This window comes from Chiloscyllium plagiosum, unplaced genomic scaffold, assembly GCF_037043375.1.
Source record: "Chiloscyllium plagiosum isolate Xiang-an unplaced genomic scaffold, Cpla_swu_hap1 HiC_scaffold_36, whole genome shotgun sequence".
NCBI classification, from domain to species: domain Eukaryota; kingdom Metazoa; phylum Chordata; class Chondrichthyes; order Orectolobiformes; family Hemiscylliidae; genus Chiloscyllium; species Chiloscyllium plagiosum.
In genome coordinates, this window is record NW_028270174.1 from 50,625,921 (window position 1) to 50,645,905 (window position 19,985).

General features: G+C 42.3%; 1 long non-coding RNA gene and 2 other non-coding genes across 3 annotated transcripts in view; 2 read left to right on the top strand and 1 right to left on the bottom strand.

Moving 5' to 3' along the window:
- LOC148139946 (uncharacterized) overlaps positions 1 to 19,985 on the top strand; it is a 991,803-nt gene that overhangs the window by 436,168 nt on the left and 535,650 nt on the right. The window lies entirely within an intron of this gene.
- trnar-acg (transfer RNA arginine (anticodon ACG)) lies at positions 6,373 to 6,445 on the bottom strand. Its single transcript has one exon. It is a non-coding gene; the product is annotated as a tRNA-Arg (tRNA).
- Positions 6,892 to 6,964, top strand: trnar-acg (transfer RNA arginine (anticodon ACG)). The gene has a single exon. It is a non-coding gene; the product is annotated as a tRNA-Arg (tRNA).

A 19,985-nucleotide genomic window follows, 5' to 3' on the forward strand; every position in this document is an offset into this window, starting at 1 on the left:
TTATGGCGGACAAGCAGGAAACTGATATTGAAATTTACAGAATCAACGATGATCCCATTCAATGACTGAACAGACAAGAGGCTGAATGGAAGCTTCATCATGACAGATATGTTTTCATTATGGATCGCGCTGAAACACGAAGTGGGGAGGATTGGACTGAAGCAGTGGTGGTGATTTTCTTTCCTGGTTAAATTTTTGAATATGACTCCTATTTCTCCTGTCCATGTTAACATCACAACTCTGAAGCATGAAAGCGTGAAGAACATATTGGGCAAGTGGCGCAAAGTCTAACGTGCCTGACTCCAGATCAGAACATTGTAGGTTTCACTCCTCTCTAGCTCGAGGTTAACGCAGGTATTTATTACTCTCACAACCTAATCGCCCTCATTGTTCTGAGGCCGAGATGAAGTTTGAGCTCCTGATATGCAGACACGAGAATCTCTTTCAGTACACACCCCGGAAAACATCCTAGTCAATGTCGCAGCGTCATCACAAGTGAGGAAGACCAAATAGTCCCACACACTGCGAATCGGCACTTTTCAATTTCACAGAGCCAACGACCCAATCGCTGCGGTTCCTCGTAATTGCAAGGAAACAAAATAAATATCTCAGTCTCATGTTGGCTCATGGAGTGCCGAGGCACCTTCTCCTACTTTAAGAGGCTGGAACATTGACCCTGATGTTCGTGGACACATTGATTGATTCGAAGCATTGAATGGAATCCTATCACAGAAGCCCATGCTGTTGATACTGAACAAAACAGTCCTTACTGGGAATTGAACCCTGGCCGCAGTGGTAAAAGTGCCAATTCAGAACCACGACACGACCAGGGACGAGTACAGCGGTCAGACGCACATAGAGTGACAGCCCTCAAATGTGTTGGACGCGTTCTTGGCAGAAATAACCGCTTGACTATCCTCATTCCATTTTCCATCCCTTTGCCTTGTATGCCTTAGCATCACAAATACAGATTGAATACCTCTGAAGGTTGTGTTGATTTCATCACAATGAGTTGCCGATTTATCCACCACCACTGGTGGATAAAGTTTTTACTGCTTATCTACTGAAAACTTTCTGCCTCTTACATTTAGGCTACACCACTTGGCGTTTGTCCGAGTGAAACCATTTCTTTCATCCGAACATGCCTTTATCTCTCATTGTTTTGCACAATTCAATCATGTTTCTTCACAATCTCCTCTTCTCCATTGAAATTAGAACAGAGAAACTGATCATTTCCAAAAAATTAACACCCTCTGCTGAATACTGCATTGTGTCCTTTTCCTGAGCTTGATGTTCCAGTGATCTCCCGAACATGCCAGTAAAAATTGCTACATGAGCACTGATCTCACAACAGCAGTATGTAAATTGATCGACTGGTTTTAAGGACCTAACTGTGGGATTGGGTCACGTTCGCCCAACAACATTGACTGCAGCTGCACAGACTGAACAATATCAATGCGAGTACTTGATTGCCAAATGCCGCTGGGAAATTGGAGGATGAACCGAAAGTAGGGTTACTGATCGTGTGATGGGGAGAAATCTCCAAGAATGGGTGGTTTTGAATCCTGATACATAGACAGCGAGGGTTTGAAGGAGCAAAATCATCACCTCGACGAATATTTTCATGTCAAAAAAGATTGATTCGCTCCTGCTTTTGAGAAGCATGTCTTACTCTGCATACAACGGTAACAAGTGACAATACTGGAAGTCAAATTGCAGATGATCTTTCTGCTGCCACAACGCAAAGAGCTAACCACTGCACGATACCGGCACCGCATGGAATAGCATGATGCAAACAGCAGTAAAGATAGTGGCAGAGGATATGTTAGGAACAGGACTACATGAACAGTAGGAATACTTGACAAACAGTGACTGAGACATGCAAACTCATGGTGGGCTGAATGGTTAACTTCGGTATCTCCAGAGCCGATGGATATTTCATCACTTAGATTGTTGAAGGCGAAGATTGATATAATTCTCCAGAAAATGAAAGCGTCAGGGAATAGTGCAGGGAATTGCTGGAATGTATTTCTGCAAACGAAATGTAGTTTAACATCGGCTACTTTACCAATTTCGTCATACAAGGAAGTGACCACTGCTGTGGAATATCATATAGTGCCAGGTTTCAGGCCTGAAATACGAGAAACTGTGTGCAGCAGCGATGATCAAACTGGAAATGCGGATGGCCATGAGCCAGCAGATATGTGTTCAGTAATGAAATCATTGATTGTGAAGTTTTTCACTGAAAGTATAGAGTGAATTGAAATGCCGGGGACAGGGAGTTCCAACATTGCGTGGATCAGCTTCTATTGACGTGGTATTCGTCGTATCAGGCTGGGAGCTCCAACCTCAACTGCAGCAGCTTCCATTGACACGAAGCAGGGAGCACCGAGACATTAAGCTGGAAGTTCCAACTTTACCTGGAGCATCTTCTATTGACATCTGCACTGAGAGAAACGCAGGAAATGTTTACGGTCTCTGAGCTTTCTCATATGGCTAACTCTGCTCTGGGCAGGAAAGGATTTTTTTTTGCCCATTTCATTTTATTCAATTTCTTGTAAACTCGCACAGGTCGTTGAAGTACTTTCAGACTTCGAAAATTAGCTTGAATACGATGATGTGATTAGGCATTAGTTTATCAAAAGTGATGGAGCAAAATCAGTAAAGGGAATTTGAAATTCATCAGATGAGCGAATATCCCATTGAATGGCTGACTAGACACAAAGTGAATGGAAGTTTCATGAGGATGAATGTCTTTTCGTTACAAAACATCCCGCTGCACAAAGAGTGGAGCATTGGAATGAAGCATTAACGGTGATTATTTTTCCTGGTTATTCAACTTGTGAACATGAGTACGATTGGTCATGTCCCTGTTTAGATCACAACTCTGCAGAATGCCAACCTCAAGCACGCGCGAGCACAGTGTCACAATGGATAATGCGCTTGGTTACGGTCCAGAGATTGTAGTTAAAGTTTCGACTTGGTTTAAGAGCAAGAATGAAACTTTATTGCTGGAACAGCACAGCAGGTCAGGCAGCATCTAGGGAACAGAAGATTCGACGTTTCGGGCACATGCCCTTCTTCAGACCTCACTTTCTCCTTAAGAGCAAGAATGGCAGGCTTCAAATTCACATACAAGCTAATTTACCGCACAATATAGCACATACATCGGGCTAGTGGCACAATGGATAACGTGCCGAACTACAGATCTGCTGTGTGGAGTTTTGATTCCAACCTGGCTTGCGGGCAGCGCTGACTTTATTGCACTAATAACTGACTGTTCTGAAGCCGAAATGAGGTTTTCCCCTTGAACTGCAGGGACAAGAGTCCCTTCACTAAATGCTCCTGCGAACGTCAGAATCAATATCCCAGAGTCATCACTGGGGGGGAAGCTGAATTCATCACTCACGTTGCCCTTTACACCTGTCAACTTTCCGAGATTCACTGTGGCACCTGCGATTGTGAAGGAAACAAGACACAAAACCAAGTCTCAGCGTTGACAATTTTGGGAAAACCTTTAGGAAGCGGAATCAGAGGAGAATGGAGAGTGAACTGTCTGAATGAGCAGAGACTGCCGAGGTACCGCCCCCCTTCTTTAAGAGTCTGGGTCTTCGTCTCTCATTTCTCGACGTCATTAATTGATCCGAGGTACGAAAAGCTCTCCCTTTGCAGGTGGTCTGCTTTTGCTGATGTCGCTGTTAGGATCAAAACAAACCCCAACTCCCGGACTGAGAATCAAAGCCGGGTCCCAGCGAAGAAAGCGAAAAAAATAGAACTGCTAGCCCACCATGGACAGCTACACAAATACCACGTATGTGGAGAATGACAGCCCTCAAGGTCGTTGTACATGCTTTCGTCAGATGCAATCGCTTGACTATCTTTATTCGTTTTCATCACTTGGCCTTGTATGCATTAACAACTCAACTTCAGATCCGTGTATTTCTGAAGGTTATGTGGGTTCGCCTCTGCGCATCCCTTCAGACAGTGAATCCAGATTCAACCATCCGCTTGCTGATGAGATTTTTCTGCATTTCTTCTCAATCCGTTCCACCTCTTAACTACAGTCTACGCCCCTGTTGATCGGTCAAGAGGAAGCGTTTCTTTTAGTCTGCATTGTCCATGTCGCTCATGACTTAGTGCATATGAAACATGTATCCTCAGTTTCCTCTGCCTTAAGAAAACAACCCCAGTCAAAACAATCTGTCTTCATAACCTAAACTTTTCAACTTGGTCAATTTCTGCACGGTTTCCAGTGCGATCACATGACTACTGTAATGTGAATTGCCGAACTGCACGCAATATTTCGGGGGAACCGAAGGAACAAATGAAATAAATGACTGGAGAAACCCACAGAAACTTGTATTTTGCTCAATCCTGCGCTGTGCACTTATCCTGAGACCGACGCTCCAGTAGTCTATTGTACATGTGAGTAAAAGGTGTTCAAAGTTTGGGTGAAGATTTGTCGGGACAGGCCAATATAAATGCCGGAGGAAACACCACAGAAACGCTTCACAGGAGGCCTCCAAGCAATGTGGATGTCACCTAGACAGGGGACGAAACGTTTGCAACAAAAATTTCCAGCTCGGCGAACAGAACCACAAGAGTAAAAGGTGCTCCAGGAGGATTAATTACAGAACAGCTGCCTCTAAATGGATTGAATTGCTTGAAGATGCCGACCATGGGATTGAGCACTTTCACCCAAAACAGTGACCGCAGCAGTACAGAATGAACATTGTAAATGTGAATATTATATTGCACAATACCTCAGTGAAATGGGAGAGTGGACGTTTAGGCGAGTTAGTTCTTGTAGGAGGGAGAGATTTCTCCGATAAAGGGTGGTTATGATATATGAAACGCAAAGACGTGAGATAGCGGGTGTTTGAAGAAGGAAACCTATCACCATGTAGAGTGTTTTTATGTAAAACAAAGATTGATTTTCTCAGCATTTGCTAAGCACATATGACATGGAGTAAAACGGGAAAAATGCCGATTGCTGTGACAGTGATTCGAGCAGAACTTGCTGTGTTGACAATGCCAAGGAAGAACCATTTCATGATCCTGGTGCCACATGGAAAAGCACGATGCAAAAAGCAATAAGGATCGTGGCAGAGGTTATGGAGGAACAGAACCACACGCACAAAGGAATACTTGTCAAACAGTGACTGAGATGTGGGAACTCAGATTCGGTTGAATATATAGCTTCTATGTCCGGAGAGACTGTAGAGATTGCAACACTGAGGTTGTAGATATTACGTTTGCGAGATATCTACAAAACTTCAAAGGGTCATAGGATACTGCAGGGTATTGCTGAAATGTATTTCTCAATAACACTGTATTTTAACATCAGTTACTTCACCAATTTCCTCACTTATTGACGTAATCATATAATGGCATGTCATATAATCCCAGTTCAAGGGCGTGGAATCAGAGAAATTGATTTGCAGTGCACCCAACACTAATTGGAAATGGGGATGGCGTTCAGCGCGAGCATGTGGCTGCGAAAATGCAATCGGTGAGCGTAATGCCATTCTCTGATGATACAGAGGTGCGTGAAATATCGAGGCTAAAAGCTCCCGCCTTAACGACAGCAGCTTCAATTCCCACGCATCAAGAAGCAGTGGGACATCAGGCTGGGAGCTCCAATTTCACCTGCAAGAACTTGTATTGACATGGAACACGGAACTTTGGACATCAGCTAGTCGAATAGATAGTCAACTATTTTAATCTTAAGTAAGTAGTTTTCAGCAGGATACTTGTTTGTGGATTGAAAGAATATCTACAACTGGGACAGTCTAAATTACAAAGAAGAATTCTGCAAAGAGTCAATTCTTGGAGAAGCATCTGTGCAGAGTGATGCAGAGGAATGTTTACGTCATCTGCCGTTCTAATATGATTGACGTTGCACTGGATTAATTTCCATGAAGGGATTTTTTTGCTCGGTTCACAGTATTCACTTTCCTGCATACTCGCAAAAGTCGTTACTGTACTCGAAACCTCTGAAAGTTAACTGGTATATACAATGTGGTGATTAGGCTCACGTTCACGTCAGTCATGTTGAAGAAGTGGATTCGAAATTCATCAGATCAGCAGTGATTCCATTGAATGACTGGGCAGACAGAGTGCGAATGGAAACTTCATGAGGACACATGCGTTTTGTTTTGGAAAGTTCGCTGCTTTGAAAGGTGATGAAGATTAGACTGAAGCAGTGACAGTGATTATCTTTATTGCTTGTTCAACTGGTAAATATGACTGCTAATCTAATCAGGCACCGTGTGGGTCAAGAATAGTAGTGTTGGGGATGTCAGACACCGTGTGGATAATGAATTGTTTAAGAAAAAGTTTTGTAAGCTGGATTAAAGTCTGCCCTGCACGCGAGCCAGGTAGGATTTGAACCTACACTCTCCTGATCCGTAGTCAGGCGCGTTATCCATTGCGCCACTGGTCCGATGCACGTGCATTACCTTAAGAGCCGTGATGTTAATACGGACACGGTTAATAGATGAGATTACTTACAGAGTGGAAAAAGTCCACACCGCCGCTCCGAAGGGCAACCCACCCATACCCCTAACTTAACTGGGCGGCACGGTGGCACAGTGGTTAGCACTGCTGCCTCACAGCGCCAGAGACAAGGGTTCAATTCCCGCCTCACTCCACTGTGTGGAATCTGCACATTCTCCCCGTGTCTGCATGGACTTCCTCCGCGTGCTCCGGTTTCCTCCCACAGTCCAAAGACGTGCAGGTCAGGGGAATTGGCCATGCTCAGTTAGGTTAGGGGTATGGGTGGGTTGCCCTTCGGAGCGGCGGTGTGGACTTTTTCCACACTGTAAGTAATCTCATCTATTAACCGTGTCCGTATTAACATCACGGCTCTTAAGGTAATGCACGTGCATCGGGCCAGTGGCGCAATGGATAACGCGCCTGACTACGGATCAGGAGAGTGTAGGTTCAAATCCTACCTGGCTCGCGTGCAGGGCAGACTTTAATCCAGCTTACAAAACTTTTTTTTATAAAACCGAAATAAGGGATATGTTCCTAATCTGCAGGAACGAGAATGCCTTCATTAAATGCCCCCGAGAATATAAGAGTCAATGTTCCAGCGTCATCACAGGAGGGAAGCCGAATAGTCGGACACGTTACTCATGGGCACCTTTCCATTTCATAAAGCCACCGATCGAATAACTGTTGCTCGCGGTGATGCTCTGCTTTGAGCATTTTTCGAAACTCTTTGGCCAGTGGAATCAGAGAAGAATGAAGGGTTAACTGAAAAACTGATCTTTATAGAGTGTGAGTTCCAGAGTCTCCCACCCGCTGACTGATAATGTTTTCCTACCAGTCTATTCAAAGCTTTCTGCATCTTATCTGAAATCTACAAACCCTAGTGATCGATCAAGAGCAAATGTTTCCTTCAATCTGTAATTCCTTGCTCCTCATTAGTTCGTGCACGTCAATCATGTCTCCTCACAATCAGCTCTGCTCTGAGAAAAACAATATTTTGAAAGTCTTGTGTTCACTGAAATTTCTTGCCTGTTTTTAACAGTTCGGTGAGTGGAGTATTCCCACTGCTAACATTCAGCACAAACTTTCAGTAAAAGCCACTCAATGCGGGGAACCGTAGTACCACTCTTTTCGTCAACAATGTGTAAAAGTCCCCTGTAACTTTCGATTTCACATCCCGTGGGGCTATTTGTCCGTGTTCAACGACATATCCCAGGAAGGTGACTTTGGCTTTGGCAGATTCACTTTTAGCTAGGTTTACAAATCAGTTTGACTTCCGAATTCGATCAAAAAAGCCAGATAAATGCTGTAAATATTCAATCCACGAGAGACTGAAAGTCACCAGGCACAATATACACCAATCAGTTGCGTATCCGGCAATTACCCTGTCAGTTAACCTCTGAAATGTGGCTGAGGTGTTTTTCGTACAAACGGCATTACGTTAAATTTCTGCAGGCCAGTTGGCGTTACAAAATTGCCTTTGATCTTTCTGACAAAGTTCACTACCAGTAACCTTTGAGGAAGTCCAACTTAGAAATGTAAGTTGCTCCTCCAATCTTTTCCACACAGTCCTCCAACTGCAGATATGTATACGCATCAGTCTTTCTAACAACATTGATTTTGTGATAGTCCACACATAACTGTTGGGTCTTATCTGGCTTTGGCACCTTGATGATGGGTGAACTCTATTCATTGAAACTCACTTTGGTTATGCCATTTTGGTGCATACGTGACATCTCCTTATGAACTTGTACAACTTTAAAGGGTTATGCCTGCAAGGATGTTACAGAGTCAGAACAGCATCTCCTATATTTACATCATCTACAATTAGATTATTAATTCCCAGTATATTTCAGTAGATCTCCCCGTGCAAGAGTAATAACTCTTTCGATTTTCTTCTGGAAGATAACTGAATAACTTTACCAATTTTGGACAACTTTTGCATTGTCCAATTTTATTTCAGGAACGTCCAATGCAGAATTCCCTGACATTGGTTCTTCCCAGTGTGTCGTAGTCAATAACACATTCTCATCTTGCGTTCGTTCTCTGCCAAAATACCGTTAGAGCATATTCCCATCACATTCTGTGAGATTCCTTCATGACTGGAGTCCCTATCAAGTAGATAACCTCACTTAATTTCTTCTCATTTAGATAAGGTCTTTTAAACCTTGCTTTAAAGTTTCACCGATTAATGAATTTTAAATAATTGCATTATTCCCAGCGGCAAAATTGATTTTTTGATTTCTCATACATTTCCTGTTTCACCATTTGCTGCGATACTTTTAAATACTGTCTCTACAACTCCCCAGCATTATTTAGTCCAACTCTAAAATTTGACACATCATCCAAATGTGTGGTCTCTGCAATCTGACTTATTAATTTTTCCTTAATAAATTCTAATGGTCCTCTTACTTTATGCACAAAATTGGTTTCAGATGGACTTAGTTTGGTGGATTCTTTTGGTACATCTCAGATCGCAAACAGCACTGACGCAACTCCCTTATGGAAATAATCTGGCTATTCCGAACCATAAAACCTCAACATAGTTTTTAATAATTGACGTCACCTTTCCAGTGCACCCTGTGATTCTGGATTGTACACAGTAGATTTGACTCGTTTTATTTCCAAGCTAGCGATACACTCCTTGAAAAGTTTGGACGTGAAGTTTGACCCTTGAGCTAATTGTATCTCTGATGGTAGTCTTAGTCTAGCTTTTTAAAAAACCGTAATTCTTCCACTATGCTTTGAGCTGTCAAATTGCATGATTGAACAACATTTGGAAATCTCGTCAATACATCCTTTTTCTGTTAATTAATACTTATTCCCATCTTTTATTGGATGTAGGGAACCTACACAATGAATGAAGACACTTAAGAAAGATTCCTCGAACGCTGGGATAGATATTAAAGGTGCAGGCTTTATTATTTCCCATGGTTTTCCTATTAGTTGAAATGTATGACACGTCTGGGAAAATTCAAATGCATTCCCCTGCAATCCAGGCCGTAAAAATGTCTTTGTATTTTAGCCTCCGTTTTCATCAAGCCTACGTACCCTCCAATTTGTGGCACATGCGGCACTCGCAGCACCACTTTTCTGTACCCTACTGGAAAAATAAATTCTGCCCATTTCTCACTTGCTTGAATATGTATTGCTCTCCATTTCCTCCTTAACATATCATTTGCTAAGTAATATCACACGGGGATGCATTCACTCTCCTTCCAAGTACATGTCTTCTGATCCAACTGCTTCAATTATTCATCTTTCTGCTGTAACTTAGTAGCACAGCAGAGCTGAATATACTTGCATTATTAACGCTTGTCCCCTGCTGTGTCCCACTTACCTGACAAAAAAATATTTTGTAATCATATTTCAGCTTCCTTATCCGTGCCTTTTGATTTGTCTTGCTTCAGCTTGTGACTCTGTGATCGCGTTAAGGCACAATCTGGGAAAATTCCTTGATAAACGTCCTGCATTGCGACATTTGCCTGCATCTCGACTGGCTTTTCAACTGGAGTAGGAGGCACGCTTACCGGTGATTGAGCTATATCATTTGCAAGTACAAATTGTATTCTTGGAGCTGAGAGTTTTTCCAGACCTCCCACCACAAATTCTCCACTCTTTCTGCCCATTCTATCCTCACTGTACATAACTGAGCAATTTTTCGTCCCACTATGAATTCCCATATACATAGTTTTTCAGGAGTACATGTTTCCCCCTCCTTCTGAATCACAGACAGGCACGATCCTGTGTCCCTCAATATTGTTACCTCTCTACCTGCTACTCCTGGCCAAGGTAAATGAACTTTAACTTTGCAGGTATATTATTAAAGCAGATGTCGCACTTCCCCCTTACCAACCTCTGATCGGCTTGTACACTCTGATGCAGCTTTCCACCCTCCACTGTGCTTTCTATTGCCATGCCAACAAAACATCCAGGCTTGTTTCGTTTTCCTGCATCTGACTTTCCAGTGCTTTCCCGAGTTCACCAACACTGGCTTCATGTGGCCTACTTTATTTCAATGAAAACCTCAGATCTTGTTCCCTTCAAGATTTCCCTATTTACCCTGTGATAAGTTATCCTAATGATTTTCACAGAGATTTAACTTTCCCTTTCCACGTAAGGATTTCTCTTTGCCCCAATTTCGATCCCTCAGACTGAAAATGATTCTGGAAGCCCATCCTTGTTTTATGGACCACTTCATAACAATCAGCCATTTCAGCTGCTAACCTTGTCGTTTTAACAATATTCCCTTCCAGAGTAAGCTTATCTTCAGCCTTTCACTCCAGCCTTTTAAGGTGAATTCCTTTCATAATTGCCAATTTCTGAAGTTCAAATCCGGTCGCCCTTTCTCTCCGCTCTGCTGCTCTCTCTTCTTCCCTCTCTCTACTTCGAATCGTATCTCGAACTGCTTCAAATCTGGTGTCCTTTCCTTATCTCTCGAGTCTAACTCAAGCTGCTTCATTTTCAAATAAATTTTAACCATCTCTACAGATTCTCATGGATTTTCCAGCTTAGTTAAAGGCTGAGCTACTGCGGGAATGATCTCTCCTTTCCTCACAGAAAGAGGCAAATACAACCCCAGTATGTCTGCTAATTCCAGAAACCCGGCCTGAATTATTTTTTTGTAAAACTGTCAACTTTACATCGTCCATAGCCAGACAACTCTTTGTACCTAAATGAGACATTGCTTTCCCAAGCATTGCCTACCCTAATCCAAATCAACACCCGAAATAAAGAGGCAAGCACCTATCAGTTGCTCTTTTAATCCATCAACTACCTCCCAATTTGTTATGGACGAGGCTAACCCATTCAAAATGTTATTAAGCAGACAACCCACACCGTAACGTTATATTTTTTTCGTTAAGCGTACAGTGAAAATTTCCCGAGTAAACTAGTTACAAAAATTATTCACAAAATGACGGATCGACAAACAAAAAACAGAATTTTGGATACCCACAGAACTTAGTCTATCCAAAGTAGACTTACTTATGGTGTTCTGAAAATACACAACAATCCTTAAAACAAAGTACCTTAAAAACAGTAAAAATGAAACAGAAGCTTACAGTTTAAAATTAGAAGGGCAGAAGGAGAGAGGTTATTAGTTCGTGCACCACTGCTGCAGGATCTAAAAACCGGAATTCAACTTTCCAGAATGACCATTCTTTTTCCATTATACAGTTCATTTCTAAAACATTAAATCTTTGTCCTTAAGTCTCAGCTGTTTACGGAGAAACGAAAGGCCTCACAGCGAACACTTTCATCTCTGTAACACTTCATCCGATTCGGAGCCCGAACTGTTTTAAAATGCCTTTGATAAAAAAAGATATCAAGACACATTATCCTTGAGAAAAAGTACTGCTCCGTTTTTTTTTAGAAAGAGAACATCTTTGTGAGAGCCCAGTCCGTCCAAACAATCTTCAGAAGTGAAACTCTTCGAACAGCAATATCCTGGTAAATCTGTTTTGCACCGTTTCCAATGCTATCACATCCCTGCTATAATGATAATTGCAGAAAGACACACAGTACTCCAGCTAGAGCCGATTGAGAAAATGAAATTAACAACTTAGAAAGCCACAGAAACTACACTTTTTCCACTAATGTGACTTTTACACAATACTGCTCCGTGGAGACAGTAAGAACTGCAGATGTGAGAACTCAGAGCCGACGGTATGGTGATAGAAAACACAGTAGGTCAGGCAGCATGCGAGGAGCGGGAGAGTTGATAATTCGGGCATAAACTCTTCAGGAATGAGGTTTGTCGCCGTGGGGACTGATAGATAAATGGGAGTTTCGGGGGTTTTGGGGCGTGATAGCTGTGAATGCGAGGAGTAGATAAAGGTGGAGAATAAGATACTAGTTCTGACAGGAGGTGGAGCGGGTAGGTTGGAAAGGTGATGTGCAGTCATGAAGGCAATGCTGAGTTGGAGTCATGAAACTAGAATAATGTGAGGGAAGGGGGAATGAGGAAACTGGTGATCCCCTGTGGCATCAAGGGCGCAAGGGGAAGATGAGGCCTTCTTCTTTCAGGCGTCAGGTGTTTCGGGAATGTCAATGAAGGAGGCTCAGGACCTGCATGTGCTTGGCAGATTGAGAGGGGGAGAATGAATTTCATCAGTGATGAGCTTCTAACTGTATATTCAAACTATCATTATGAACATGTTGTTACATCTTAGGAACAGTATCTAACACTACCCCGCCTAAAGAGAAGGCGAGGATTGAAAATGCGAGAGATTAGAGTCAGTAAGGATGGCACTAGATAGCACAGTGGTTAGGTAACATCGGAGGACCAGGAGTGTCAATGTTTCCAACATTCCTGACGAAGAGCTTATGTTCGAAACATCGACTTTCCTACTCCAAAGATGTTGCCTTACCAGGTGTACTTTTCCGGATCCACACATTTAACTCGACACCACCTCAGCTCAACTGCATAGGAAAATTAAGATGCACCTGTAACCACTCAGTTGATTCTTCTGTCGCATGCGAGACAAACTGCAACATTCATTTCCCCATAAATATCAGGTCATTCAGATCACTGAAGAAAAGAAAAACGCAGAGGCTAAATATCTGAGGGAAAAATATAATTGTTGTAGAATTCAGCATCCTGTCAGTTCAACTGAATGTTTGGATATTAAAATTGGTAAAGGAAAAGAGAAAGCTGCAGTTCAATAACTGCTACGTTCTGTTTCTCAAAAAAAAACGAGTTTCATGAACTGGAATGTTTCAATCAGGCAATGCATGCTCACCTTGTCAAGTGCTGATAGGAATGGAGGAATATATATATGCTTTGCCACTGCTGAACAGATGACAAATATCATTTTGCCTTCCGAATCAGTTGATGCTCCTGCAGAAAAGTCAATGTGACTCATAAACCCAGCACAGCCAGTTCGGTGTGTATTTCAGAGTCCTGCAACATCACAGTTTATTTAAAAGATCTTTATTGATTGTTCCTTATAAAAATGGCATTCTCCATTCCATTATGCATTGGACAATATTGTACCCACTCACTTATTCATTGGTACATCACTCAATTTTAGTACCCCTAACGTTCCACTCACGACTTAACTACCAAACTACTTTCACGAAAAAAATGTTTATTTTTAAAACCGAAGACTGAGCTGAAGCAATGCCTCTTGGAAATCAAACATCATTCTCTCACTCTCTATACCTTATTTCGTGTGTCTCAGTGCCTGTCACCTTACACCTGTGCCCTCCAGTTCTGAACTTCACCATCCTGCGCAAACGATTTAGTCTAGTTGCCTATCCATGCCCCTCATGATTTTATAAACCGTGAGAACGTTACGCGCTGCCTGGAACATTCCAGTGAAAAAGCCCCTGCCGACTCCATCTCCACGCTTAACTCAAGCCCTCAGGTCCCCACAACATCCTTGTAACTTATTTGTGCACAGTTTCAATTTTCACACAATCCTTCCTGTAGAAGTTGACCATAATTGCAAGCAGTATTCTAAATGTGATCTCACCAATGCTCTATATCGCCACAACATGACATTCCAACTTGGATAATCGACTTTCTGACTAATGACAAAAAGCGTGCCAAGTACTTTCTTCACCATGTTGTCTACTTGTGACACCACTTTATCTGCTTTTATAAATTTGCCTTGACTGATAAAGTTGTGATTGTCACGATGTTCTGCTGCCTTGACGGACATGTGGCCCAACATGCAAAGTCTCTCTGTTCCTCTGGGTTTCCGCGTGTCCTGCCATTCATTGAGTAATCCGTTGATGTGTTTCTTCCAATGTGCATCACCTCATGTTTTTCATGGTTAATTTCAACATCCCCTATCTGAATTTGACATTTGATAAATCCATCTCTGAGCTCCTCCATCCTAAGACCTTCTTCCTCACTATTAACCATTTAGCTAATATTCGCATCATCGACAACTCTGCTTCTCATTTCCCCCGAATTTGTTCTATATTCTTTACACACATCCACAAACGACATGTGACCCAGCATTAATCCTTGTGTTACACCATTAATATCAGTTCCAAACACACAAACAGCCTTCTATCACCATCCTGTGTCTCCGACCACCACCAAATTAAGTTTGGATCAAACTTGCCAGGGGACCTTAAATCCCTTTTCACTTTTATCCTCTTACGAGTCTCCAGTGTGGTGTTGTGTTAAAGGCTATGTTGAAATCCACACAAAAAAACATCAACTTCACTACCCTCGTTAAAAAAAACCCGATCACTTGCCAATAAAATATATTTAATCCAATCTGTTAGATATGACATTCTGTATCAAAGCCGTGATGACTCTTCCTGATGAAACCTTGACTGAACAAGTGCCGGTAACTCTCTCCTGCAGGGTTTGCTCCAAAAGGTTCCCTTTAACTGATGTGAGACTCACTGCTGTGTGATTCTCTGGTTTATCTCTCCCAATCTTGCTGAAAAGTGGAACTGCGTTAGTCCAGTCCACTACAAACCCAAAGAGGAAAGTAAAACCTTTCCTCCATTGAGACAGAGAGGAACATAAGATACAAGTCCGTCCTGAATTGGGAATATGCCCACTTCAAGCCGCTCAGAACCACAAACACTTCATCAGTCCCTTTGTCAAACTTCTTCAGAACCTTTCCATCCCACGTCCTGCATTCTGTCCCTATAACTTAGCACAAGAGGACTGTTAGCTTGCTGAACAAGTAAAATGATTCACTCAGTTATCCCATTTGCTGACACAACTGTACTGTCACACTGGAAGGAGATCATTCAGATATTTTAACTCGAATATGCTGTATTATGCCTTTGTGGTTATAAAATATTTTGCTTTGATAGCCACAGGCTATTACAGTGAGAAATTGTGTGAATTTTCTCTAACTGAAAAACATTCACTTAATTCCGCCTCTTGTGGAGATTCCTATCTGTTCCCCACTGACATGACGGAGATTTATCTCTCTGTTGTTTACCATATCCAGAACAGAACTGCGGCACAAATCCAAGCACATGATTTCTTTCTTTATTGACCTACGAAGTCGATGCCAATGCCTCACATTGTAATGGGATTCATCAACAAGAGAACTTTTCAGGATTAACACAGTTCTGTCTTATGTGCAGGGGGTCATTACACAAGCACAGTATCAAGCTTCCTCAGGGGCAAGACCAAAAGATGCTGGAAAGAGAAATCGGAGTTAACATTTTCGGTCCAGTGACGCCGTCCTAAGCATTGATGGTTTCCAGGAAAAGTTTGGTCTATTTGCAGAAGATATGTGGGGGCACAGTAATTAGGAGGGAACGAGATGTCGGGACAGAGCCGAAAGGGAGAGACTAACAGTTGGACATAGGAATTGATAATGATTTGTTTGGAGCATTAACAACTGTTCACGGAGACTGTTTATGACTAACCATAGGTATTGTGTAATGGCTGCTATGCTATAACTAGGCCTGGTGGGTGTGTCGGAGGCCATGACATGGGAGACTTCAGGCCTCTAAAATGATTAAAATTGGTATGGATGGTCGCGGGGTGCTCAAGCAGAAAATGGCCTGTTACTTTTTTAGCATGCGCTGAGCTTTGGTGGAACACTGCAATAAGCCTGAGATAGAGACGTTGGCCAGGAAACATGGTTCTGTGCTAAAGGAGCAGTCAACTGGAAGCTCAGGGAAATTATTGGTGATAGAACTTTGTATTCTGCAAAACGGTCATTCAATCCAGACTTCATTTCCCAAGGTAGTGGCGACCACAATATGAGCAGTGAATCTATTAGACTGGATTGTGTGAGGTGTAGGGCAAGTGTTGCTTCACCTGGAAGGTGTATTTGAGCACTTGTGTACTAAGCAGGGAGTTCAGAAATGGACAAGTGAGGAGAAGAAAGAAGCAAGAAGAAAGGATAGCGTAGAAGATATTATTAGAGATGTTGTTAATAAATGGGTAAGAAAGCGACCATAAAGGCACTATACCTGAATGCTTGTACTTTTCGGAAGAAGGTTGGGGATATATTGGCATAAATTATCACGAACGAATACGATATAGTACATTGCAGAAGCATGGAGACAGAATAGACAAGACTGGGAGGTAAATATTCACGGGCATGAGACAATCTGGAAGGACATAAATGGTGGTAAGGAAGGTGGTGTAACTCAAACATTCAAGGACAACCTCAGACCGATGCTGACTGATGATATACCTTCTATGGAGAATGAGTTTGAATCCATTTGGGAGGAAATTAGAAGTTCTAAGAAGAAAATGTCATTGATTGTCGGAGTCAATCCGCCTCCATATTTTAAGATCACATTGGGGAGGGCAGGAAACAAAGACATAAATAACACCTGAAAAAATAGTATGGCAATTATCATGCGGGATTTTAATCAACATGTCGATTGGTCGAAGCAGCTCAATCAGGGTAGCCTTGATGAGGAGAGTATTGAGTATCTGCGATAGATTCCTTAACTACTGTGTAATGGAACAGGCCGACAAGAGGAGAGGCCAAATTAGATTTGATACCGGGTAATGAACACGGCAAGGTGATAGATTTGCTGGTAGGTGAGCACTTTGGTGAGAGTTACCAAAATTCAATTATGTTTACTTGAGCTTATCAAAGGGATAGGTATACACCGGAGGGCAAGTGCTACTGCTGGGGAAAGAAAATTGTAATGCGATTAGATAAGATCACGCATGCACAGGTTGGGCAAGGAAACGGCAGAGAATGGGCAGAATAGAAGTGAGGAGCTTATTCAAGGAGCAGGTTCTGTGTGTCTTTGATAAGTATGTACCTGTCAGAGAGGGAGGAAATTGTCGAGTGCAGGAGTTATGATTACTGAGGAAGTTCAGGAAAGACCTGAAGAGAGACTGAAGATGAGCCAGGATGGTAGCTGAGAATTTGTTGGCAGATTGGATAAGGGAAAACCCTATATCTTTCCAAAGTTACGTAAGGAATAAAAGAATGAATGGAATAAAATATGGCCAATGAAGGACTGTCGTAGTAAGTAGTGCGTGGAGTCAGAAGTGATGGGGGAAGCGCAAAAGCAATATCTTTCGTCAGGATTCGCTCTGGAAAAACAAAATGTTGTCGAGAACAATACTGAGAAACAGTCTACGAGACGAGATCGGATTGACGTGCCCAAGGACGAGGTGTTACAAACTCTGAAAATGTGAAAATATATATATTCCCGTGGGCCGGATGGGATTTATCCTAGGATTCTCTGGGAAACCAAGAACCGAATTTCTGAGCCTTCGACTTTGATTTTTATGTTGTCATTGTCCAAAGGTATAGTATCAGAACACTGCAGGATAGTAAAAGTTGTTCCCTCATTCCAGAAGGGAAGTAGAGAAAACCCTGGAAATGATAGACCATTGACCCTTCCATGGGTTGTGGGTAAAGTGTTGGAAAAAGTTCTAAGAGATAAAATTTGTAATCATCTCGATTGGAATAAGTTTATGAGCGAAGGTCAAGCCGGTTTTGTGAATGGGAGGTCGAGACTCACAAATATTATTGAGTTCTTTGACAAGGTCATTAACCTGGATGTCGGTTTGCTCACTGAATTGGAAAGCTCATTTCCAGACATTTCATCACACTACGAGGTAACAATTTCAGTGGGTCTCCAGGCGAAGCACTGTTCATGATTCCTGTTTAAAATTTATATGTTTGGGGTTCTTTGGGTTGGTGATGTAATTTCCGGTGGTGATGTCATTTCCTGTTATTTTTCCTCAGCGGATAGTCGATGGCGTTGAGCTCGAAGTGTTTGTTGGAAGAGTTCTGGTCGGAATGCCATGCTTCGAGGAATTCTTCTGCATGTATCTGTTTGGCTTGTCCTCGTATGGATGTGTTGTCTCAGTAGACTGGAGTGTTTGTCTAATGTAGTGTTTGTTTACAGTTCTTGCACGGTATTTTGTAAATGTCATCAGTTTTTGCATATGGACAAATAGGCAGAAAACGAGCCACCAGGATACATGAATATCAACTAGCCACAAAACGACGTGACCCTTTCTCACAGGTATCCTTACATACAGATAAGGAAAGGCACCACTTTGACTTGGACAACGCATCCATCCGAGCACATGTGAAACAGAGACAGACACGAGAATTCCGAGAAGCAGAGCATTCCAACCGGAAATCTATCAAAAAGCACATTGAGGTGGACCCCATCTACAACCCCCTGAGAAAAAGAACAGGAAATGATATCACTACAGGAAATTACATGACCAACCCAAAGAACCCAAACATGTCAATAAAAAGCAGAAATCCTGAACGGTATGTCGCCCGAAGGCCCACTGCAGATGTTACCCAGGAGGGTAAAGAAATGTATGGAAGTGAGCCTTCCAGCTCAGCGAGCAAATCTTCATGTGGAAGCTAAACCTGAGCTACAAATCTTGTTAAAACTCGCTAGTTGACTAAACAGATAGATGAGGATAATGCCGTTCATGTAATGCACGTTTGGATTTCATTAAGCCGTTTGATAAATTTCGCCATGGTAGATGACTGCACAAAATACTGAGGTATGGGCTTGAGGAGGATTTCGTGCCAGAAATTAGCCTGCTGAAAGAAGACAGAGGGTGTTGTTGGAAGGGAAAACGTCATCCTGGAATTCAGTTGCTTTTGGTGTACTGCAATGATCAGTTTTGGGTTCAATGCTTTTTGTCATTTTTTTATAAACGACCTGGATGGGGACGTAGAAGGATTGGTTCGTAAATTTGCGGACGACAGGAAGTTCGGTACAGTTGTGCATAGTGCTGAAAGATATTGTAGGTTCCATAGGGACACAGGTATGCTGCAGAGCTGGGCTGAGAGTTGGCAAATGGAATTTAATGCAGAGAAAATGTGAGAAAGAGCATGGCATTAAAATTAGCACAGAATATAAAGATCGATAGCAGAAGTTTCTATTAAAATATAAAATGAAAAAGAGTGGCAAAAGTAAACGTTGACACTTTCGTGGATAAGAAGGGGCATTTACTTATGGGATATGCGGAAATAGCCGTGAAATTGAACAGGCATTTGCGTCGGTCTTCACAGTGGAGGATATTAATAACATGCCAGTAATTGACAAAGTGATGACGGTTGGTGACGACCTGGGAACAGTCATTATAACAAAAGAGCTCGTGTTGGATTGTTGGAGCTAATTAACATCGCAGGGTGTTAAACGCGATGGTGTGTTAAAAAGTAGTTTGCTGATGGTATTTTTCCAAAATTCGTTGGTCTCTGGGGCAGTCCCAGCTGATTGGAAAACACAAATATGACATCGCTGTTTAAAAAGGGAGGCAGACAGAATATGATGAATTAGATCAGATTACTTTCAGTGTCGAAACAGGCCCTTCGGCCCAACAGGTCCACACCGACCGCCGAAGCGCAACCCACCCAGACCCATTCCCCAACATTATAGAACTTTGTTTAACCTCTGCAGTCCAGAAATTTCTTGAGTCTATTATCGAGGAAGAAATAGCAGGGCATCTCGACAGAAATTGGACAGACGCAGCATGGTTTAATGAAGGGCAGGTCATGCCTGAAAAATCTTTTCGAATTCTATGACGGCATTACGAGCATGGT